The sequence below is a fragment of the Tamandua tetradactyla genome, chromosome 6 (assembly GCF_023851605.1).
Source record: "Tamandua tetradactyla isolate mTamTet1 chromosome 6, mTamTet1.pri, whole genome shotgun sequence".
NCBI lineage: Eukaryota > Metazoa > Chordata > Mammalia > Pilosa > Myrmecophagidae > Tamandua > Tamandua tetradactyla.
This window is the reverse complement of record NC_135332.1, coordinates 14,500,661-14,508,288: the sequence shown is the minus strand read 5'-3', so window position 1 is coordinate 14,508,288 and position 7,628 is coordinate 14,500,661.

The following is a 7,628-nucleotide window of genomic DNA, read 5'->3' as shown; positions in this document are numbered from 1 at the left end:
ACTGTAATTGCTGGAAAGTTCTCCTCTTTGTTGAGCTAAAATCTGGCACCAGGATGCCCGTGGTTGAAGGCCTGCCCTCCGGAGCACTGCAGAGTTGATCTGTTCCTCTTCCACATGACAGCTTTCACACTGTTGAGGACAGTTAGCATGTCCCTCATGGATTCTCTCTTTCCCTGGGTAAACTCTCTGGTTTCTGAAAAGCACATCAGAGGAGGAACAGCCCAAGTGCCCTCACTGACCTGGTTTCCCCTGTCCATGCTCTCCACCGACTCTCTTAAAGGATGCCTGCCCGAGCAAAACCCTCCAGAGGGGCTCCAGCAACCAACCGTTGGGACATGGCGAGCCTACTTTGAAACCTTGATGTTGCATCTGCATCAGTATCTCCTGCAGCGTTACAGAGATACCTGGGCACCATCCTTAGAGACTCTGGACTGATAAACCTAAGTCTGGGTTTAGGCTCAGGAATATGTACTTTTAAGAAAAGCTCAATGTCCGGTTCTGTCGATGAGCTGTTTTTCTGCAGGAAAACAGAGATGTGTAGGTAAAATGAACTGGACTATGCCGTATGAAGCCAATGTATTAATCAGGAACCGTTTGCCTGAAAGTTTTAGAAACCCAACTCAACCAGTTTTAGCAAACAAGATTTGTATTGGTCCAGGGACTGCAAGGGATTCTGGGATATTCCTTGGGGGGTTGGGCTAAGGACTCAAAGCTCTCACTCCTTCTGTTGCTCATCTTTTATTTGGCTTCATTCCACTAAAGGATTTCTCCATGTAGGGAGGAAGAGGCCCACAAATAGGCATAAATTCATATTCTCCCAGTTTGTCAACATCAGCGGGAAAAGATTCTCCCCCCCAACAACATCATTACATTAATTATAGAGAAGGAATTTTATTGGCTCAACTATCCTTACCCTAGGCTGGAGAAGGTTCAGGGCATTGGGTGACAGAGGGAGTGAGCCATCAAGGAAGGGGTGCCGAGCAGACAATAGGACACAGTCCATTACAGTCAAGCCACACTGACGGCTGACTAGATTTTTCTTAGAAAATGGAAGCTCTGTTGCAATGTGGTGGATGGAAGCACCATTCTTCTAGTAATGAGTGAGATCTTTTAAAGATCTTGTTAAGGTCAGCTCATCAAGATGATGCCGCTGAGATGGAAATGGGAGGGAATTTGGTAGCGGCATGAATGCTAGCCTGGTCATTCATGAGACTTGATTCGTGTCTGCACAGATTCGTGGGTCACATCAGCCTTGGACTGGCCTGGACGTGTTTTGCTGGCATGAGCCTTGTCTTGTCATTCAGCCAGGAAACAACCACCCCTAGGGCGGGGGGAACAAAGGAAGAGGTTGGATTGTTAGAATTTGGAAGCTTAGAGGAGAGCCCCCATGGAGCTGGGACTTAGACCTCTGCAGGGAGGGGCAGGTGCTGCCAGTTGCTCCTGGCGTCTCTGAGGAGGCTGGTTCTGGTCACGTGGCATAAGAAAACTGCCAACTGGAGCCAGCCTGATAGTGGAACCAACTCCACTGCCGGAGGGAGGAACTGAGAGGAACAGAAGCAAAAATGAAGGAATAAGTCGCTTCTTCCTGTTCCCGCCTTCCCGTCTCCTCTAGCGCCCCCTACTGTCAGCAACTAGCTGGGCGCGCTGGCAAAGCAGAGGTGTGGTTTGCGGAGTCCGGGCCCCAACATCCCAAAGCAGAGTTAGGGGGGCAAGGCTGGAGCAGAGAGACAACTGCAATAGCCAGCAAGAACAGTTTTCAGCTTGAATCTTCATCTCTGGGCGGTGTGCTGTGGGGGCCCTCTCTGGAGTCTAAGATTCTAGCCATCAGCCCTTGTCACAACCTCCCAGCCAGTCTGAGCAACCATTAGTCCTGGACCTGGGTTTCCAGATCCTGGGGAGTCGAGCAAAGACAGACTTCAGGCAGACCCCCACACAGTCTGTGCTGTAGTCTCTGCGGGAGGACTTTTGCATCATGAGCTGTGCCAGAGCAGGTGCATGCTCATGCAGGGGTGCAGAGGGGAGTTCTCCACTGGGGGGATGTTAAGGGGAGCAGCTGTGTGTGTTTCCCACCTGGAGGGACTGCAGAGAGCTGCAGATCCTCTCTGGCCCTCCCAGGAAGGCAGCCGTCGTCTCTCAGCTTTGTGGCTGAGCTCAAGTGGGACGACAACACTCCCACTTCCAGCTTTGTGACCTTGAGCAAGCAAATGACCTCCTCCAGTCCTGATTTCTTCTTCTGTAAAATTCCCTTGGAAGGTTGTACTGTTTAGGGATTACGTGTATAAAGCACAGTGCTTGGCACAAGGTCAACACTCAAAAAATGGCAGGAAGTATGATCCTTCAGAAGAATAGGGGATGGCAGAAGCCAGCCTTTGCCCCCAGACCTGCCGGATGACCTCATTTCCCGGTGGGGGTGGCGGGGACTTAAGGAGCAGAAGCAGGAGCGGAGGGGCCGCATCTCTCTCCAGGGCTCCTGAGCCTTCACCAGTCAAAAGCCCTATTCAGGCAAGCTTTGGAGACCCTGCACGTCCATAGGAGGGAAGCTGCTGCACCCTGGTGGGCCACTTGGAGGTCCAGGGGAAAAGGAACCTGCCCTGGCGCCCCTGGGGTCTGCCTCCCAGCTCGCAGAGGCCCAGGGGAGGAATGCAGAAATGCCTAAACTGTATACATGATTTCTAGACGCCATTGCAGTGCGAGTTTGGATCAGAGCGAGTGGGTGTAAAGAATGTCAAGCAAGATTCGATTACAATTTTTATTTTGGAAAAACCTTCATCAAAATATGTATATCTAATTAGGACAATTACAGCACAGGAACAAAAAACTGATTAAAAATCAGACACTCCATAAATTACAAGTGTTTTCCTCCAGCTGGGGCACATCTCCGGCTGCTGAGCTGCAAGGCCAATCAATGGAACCCGCACTCTCAGAGTGCCAGGGGGAGGTGGTGGCTCCCGGGATGGGATGGAGCTTCTGAGTGCAGGTTGTGGGGTCTCCCTAGGACCACCTGACCATCACTCTGGGGAATAATAGATGCAGCAGGGTCTGTTCAAGGACAGGCAATGCTGGCCGACCTCTGGACAGTGACGGGTCTGGCGGGGTGCGGGTGTGTCTGGATGGGGCAAGTGTGTGTGCGTGTGCACACACTTTGCTGAGCTCGAGTGGCAGGGCATGTGTGTGCGCCCGTGTGCACCAGCAGGTGAGCATCTGTGTGAACATCTGTGTCATGGCACGAGGCTGCAATGGCCTGGCCGTAAACAAAAATGCATGCCAGCATCTGGAGCCTCATACCAGAGGCAGGCTGTGTGCAGAGGGAGCACAAGTAGACAGGCCTATCCTACAGAGCGAGCCCTGGGCACTGCCAGTGGGCACAGGGCATGGTGGGCCCCGGGGTGGGGGCCCAGTGCCACCTGACAGACAGAGCTGTCCTTTTAAGATATCACAAAATGAGACCATAACGACAAGGTCCCTAGGTCCCAGGCCCTGTGCTAAGTCCCTAACGTGCATTTTCTTGTGAAGTCCACTCGGCAACACTAAGAGGTGGGTGTGGTCAGCAGAATAAAGACCCCCTTCCCACCAAGATGTACCCGTCCTGATGCCCAGAACCAGCGAATACGATACCTCATGTGGCCAAAGGGACTTGGCAGATGTGATCAAGTTAAGGACCTTGAGATGGGAAGACTCTGCTGGAATACTTGGGTGGACCCAAAGGAATCACAAGTGTCCTTAAAAGTGGAAGAGGGAGGCAGAAGGCATGGGGGCTGGGGAAAGAGATGTGACAGCAGAAGGCCAGAGAGATGCTATGGTGCTGATTTTGAAGATGGAGAAAGGGGACTCTGAGCCCAGGAATGTGGACGGCCTCTAGGAGCTGGAAAAAGCAATGGAACAGATTCTCCCCCGGAGCCTGCAGAAGGAATGCAGCCGGGCCGACACCTTGCTTTCAGCCCATCAAGACCCATGTGGAACTTTCAACCAACAGAACCATGAGATAATAAATTTGAGTTGTTTTAAGGCAGTAAGTTTGTGGTAATTTGCTACAGCAGCCATAGAAAACAAACCTAGTAGGTAATGTTATTTCATCATTTTATAAGTGAACAAACACTGGAGCTCAGAGAGGGAAAGGAATGATCCAAGTTCACCCAGCCAGGAAAGGGTAGAGCCACGATTTGAGGCTGTCCTCCCCCAGAACCTAAGCGCAGCTCTCCAGGCTATCCACTGAGCCACATTGTCTCTTTGAGGGAAACTGCAAGTGCAGCCTTTTAACTTCCAAGCAAGGTTAGAGATGCCCTTCTTAGCTGCCAGCTCAGAAAAGATGGAATCGAGGGGCCTATTTCTGGGAAGAGAACATTGAAGTGCCTGGCCACGTTCCATTTAAAGCCTCCATTGAAGGCGGCTTGTATATTTTCCCTCTAAGGAGAGGAAGGCGCTTAGATCTGAGCCTGGATCCAGCTTTGACACATGATGCTCTTTGCATCTCAGCCAATCCGCTGTAACACAACCGTGGGCCTCAGCCTCCTCCACCCCCATCCTCCCTGCTCAACTCAAATCCCCTTAAGTCTGTGCTCTTGGGGTCGGAGTTTCAGCAGCTTCCCTGGACTTGGGAATCTCAAGGGATTAATGCGGCGGGCTCAGAGCCTCGCAGGGCTGGCAGAGGGGCGGAGAGTGGCAGTGGTGCAGGCTGAGGGATTGCTGGTCCCCCAATACTCACCAATCTGATTGCTGCCACCAGACAGGCATGCTGTGCCAAGGGGGCCAGTGCACTCTCCCCAGTATGGCCCTGGGGGTGGGCCGTGGGGCAGAGGAGAGAGTGTTGGCTAGGAGACAGGCACGTTCTACTCAATTCACCCACTGAGCTTCTGTTTCTTTGACTGTAAAATGAGGCAATGTGAGTAGATTCCAGTGGTTTCCTCTAGCTCAGACCCCCAACCCCGATGGCAAGGATTCCCCTCCTGCTGGTGTCAGACAGATTCGGCCTCCTCCCAGGGTGTTGCAGCCCAGTGTCTGGAGCCTGTGTGACCCTGCCTTGCTGACACTTTCTCCAGAGGAAGGTGGGGGTGTGGTGGGAGAAATGTCGAGGTCTGAGAGGGTGCCAGGCTGGTGTCCTGGCCTCTGGGGTGGGGTGGAGCGGTGAGCCCTGCTTTACAGGAGGTGGCGCCCTAATGGCCAATGCTACAGCTGGCTCCACACAGCTTTCTGCATCATTCCTCACCCTGGGAGAATGTTCTCTTCCATGTCTGCTGTTCTGGAATGTGTGGTGGGGAGATGCCTGCTGGAGCCTCCCCACCTGATAGGTCAGGCCTTTGGAGAGCTTTGTGCACGTGGTCTTGGGTGCAGTGGACAGGGACACACCCCAATCGGGAACACGTGGCTCTTCTTTGTCTTGAGTAGGACAGACAACATGTATCCCAGAATCAAATGTGTTAGAGCTGGAGGGTCTTGTTAATGGAGAAATGAGTGAACGTGACTCACACAAGGCCACTAAATGAGCAACCAAACCGGAATCAGATCTCTAGCTCTTGATCTTCTACCTGAACAGTGCTTGAGAAATACAAGACCTGATTATCCAGCTTGGGATATAAACAGATGACACACCTCCCCCCCGCCCCCCCAACTGCCCACCAGTTATTTGCTGGAATTCTCAAAATGCGTAGGTGCTCCCTCCTGTGGCTTCCCTCATGTTTGGTTTGCCCAAAAACCCCTGAGATTCATCTTGTACTGAGGTGCACACCCAGTGCCATTAGCTGAGTGGACAGATGTGGCCACAACACCGCACTTGCTCGATGACTACCATTTCCACCTGCGACCACATGGTGTCGCTGTTGGAGACCAGTCCCGCACAGCTCAACGAATGGCATTTGCTATCAGTAAGGGCACCGCGCCCACAGCTCCTTTCAGCTCAGGCTCCCAGGCTCTGCCAGCAATTCCCACTGTACAAACAGGGTGATTTGATCTGGGGGGAGCTTTAGACCCCAGCTGTATGCTCCAGTAAAATCTGTTCTTGTGCACAAACCCTTGGGTCATGGAGTTGAGCTGGGTCACCAGACCAGACCCTTCCTTTTCACAAGATAATTTGGTAAAACAGAGGGAACTTGCTGCCTTTTTCTGGCTCTAAGCTCTGTAGGGTAGCTGCTCCACCCTACTCCACCCTAGTGGGTCTTGTGGCTTTGAACACAGGAGCTGGAGTTGGGGTTGTTTCTTTCTCTCTCAAACCCTGAGCTTGCATGCTCATTCATTCATTCAATCATCTGTTTAGGGATTTTTGTTGCAAGTAATATAAACCTAACTTGAATTTAGAATTTATTGGCCTATGTTCCTGGGATGTCCAGGAGTTGTGTTGACTTTAGGTATAGCTCTTTACGGGGGTTCAGACAATATTTCCAGGACTTTCTCTCCTCTCCTCCCCAAATTTCTACTTGGCCTCGTTCTCTAGGCAAGCTCTCCCCACAGTACAGGCAAGATGGTAACTGGTCCCACAGGCTCTCCCCTCCCTGTGATTGCAGCCACAATGCAGATACCATTTTTCCAACAGGATCGATGGAATCATCCCAAGCAGGGCTCTGATTGGCTGGTTCAAACCTCATGTCTGTCTCTGAACCAATCACTGTGCCAGGGGAATGCAACGCCATGGCAATTCAATCCGAATTACGTGATCACATCTGTGGTCATGGCATGGGGGTTCAGGCCGCCATGTTTTAAGCTCCCTAGAATCAATGGAGTGCAGGAGGATTTCCCCAGAGGAGCCCAAAGAAGGCAGATCAAAGCTTTTTCTAAATGCCCCCCATGAGCCAGGTACGGTGTTCAGGTGCTGCTTTGGGCCTTCTACTCCAGGCGACCTTCACTTCCCAGGGTTCGCACTGCATCCTGTTTACTCTGCAGCAAATGTAGGCATCCTCTGCCTATATCCACAGCGCTCCAGGCGCTCTCTGTCTATAACATAAGTTCAGTTCTTGGTAATCTGAGGTCTCCTCCACCAGACATGGTAGAGATGAGACCATTTAAAGTGCCCCTTCCATGGGCATCTCACTCCCTCTCTGCTTTAACAGGCATTCTGCTTCTTCTTGGCACTGTCTGGCCTGAGAGCCTTTCCATGGACTCGTCACCCCAGGACACCTGGGTCTGTGAATGTGGCTGCCTCTCTGGGAATAGGTGTGCGTTTGGTGAGAGGGTCCAGGAGTTTGGGACATCCCATCTTAATAAGCAAAAGAGAGCTAAGGAAAGAGGGTGGCTATCTGGACCAGAGCAGTGTCTCTTGGGCCCCTTTCCTCTCGTGTCTGTGGCTTCCTGATTATTATTCTGGGCCCAGACGGAGGCAGCTGTGTGGAGGGGGGAAGCTGACAGGCAGTGACAGGTAACACTGGCTGCTGGGGTTGGAAGCAGACCAGATCCCAGCAAGGGAGGGAGGAAGGGGCCAGGAGGAGAGAGAGAGCCAAGTGGAAGGGAGGCCGTGTCCACTGCCCACTGCCCACCACCTTCCTCATTGAGTCCCTCTCTGTCAAACCCAGCTGTGCTGTCTCTGCTGATTCTAATTCCTGGGACAGTGCATGCTGTCCCCTCCTGGATCTTCCTCTCCAGCTCTCCCTGCCAAACCCCAGGTGAGGCCTGAGCGGAGAAGGGGTCATGTCTGGGGTGAAAGC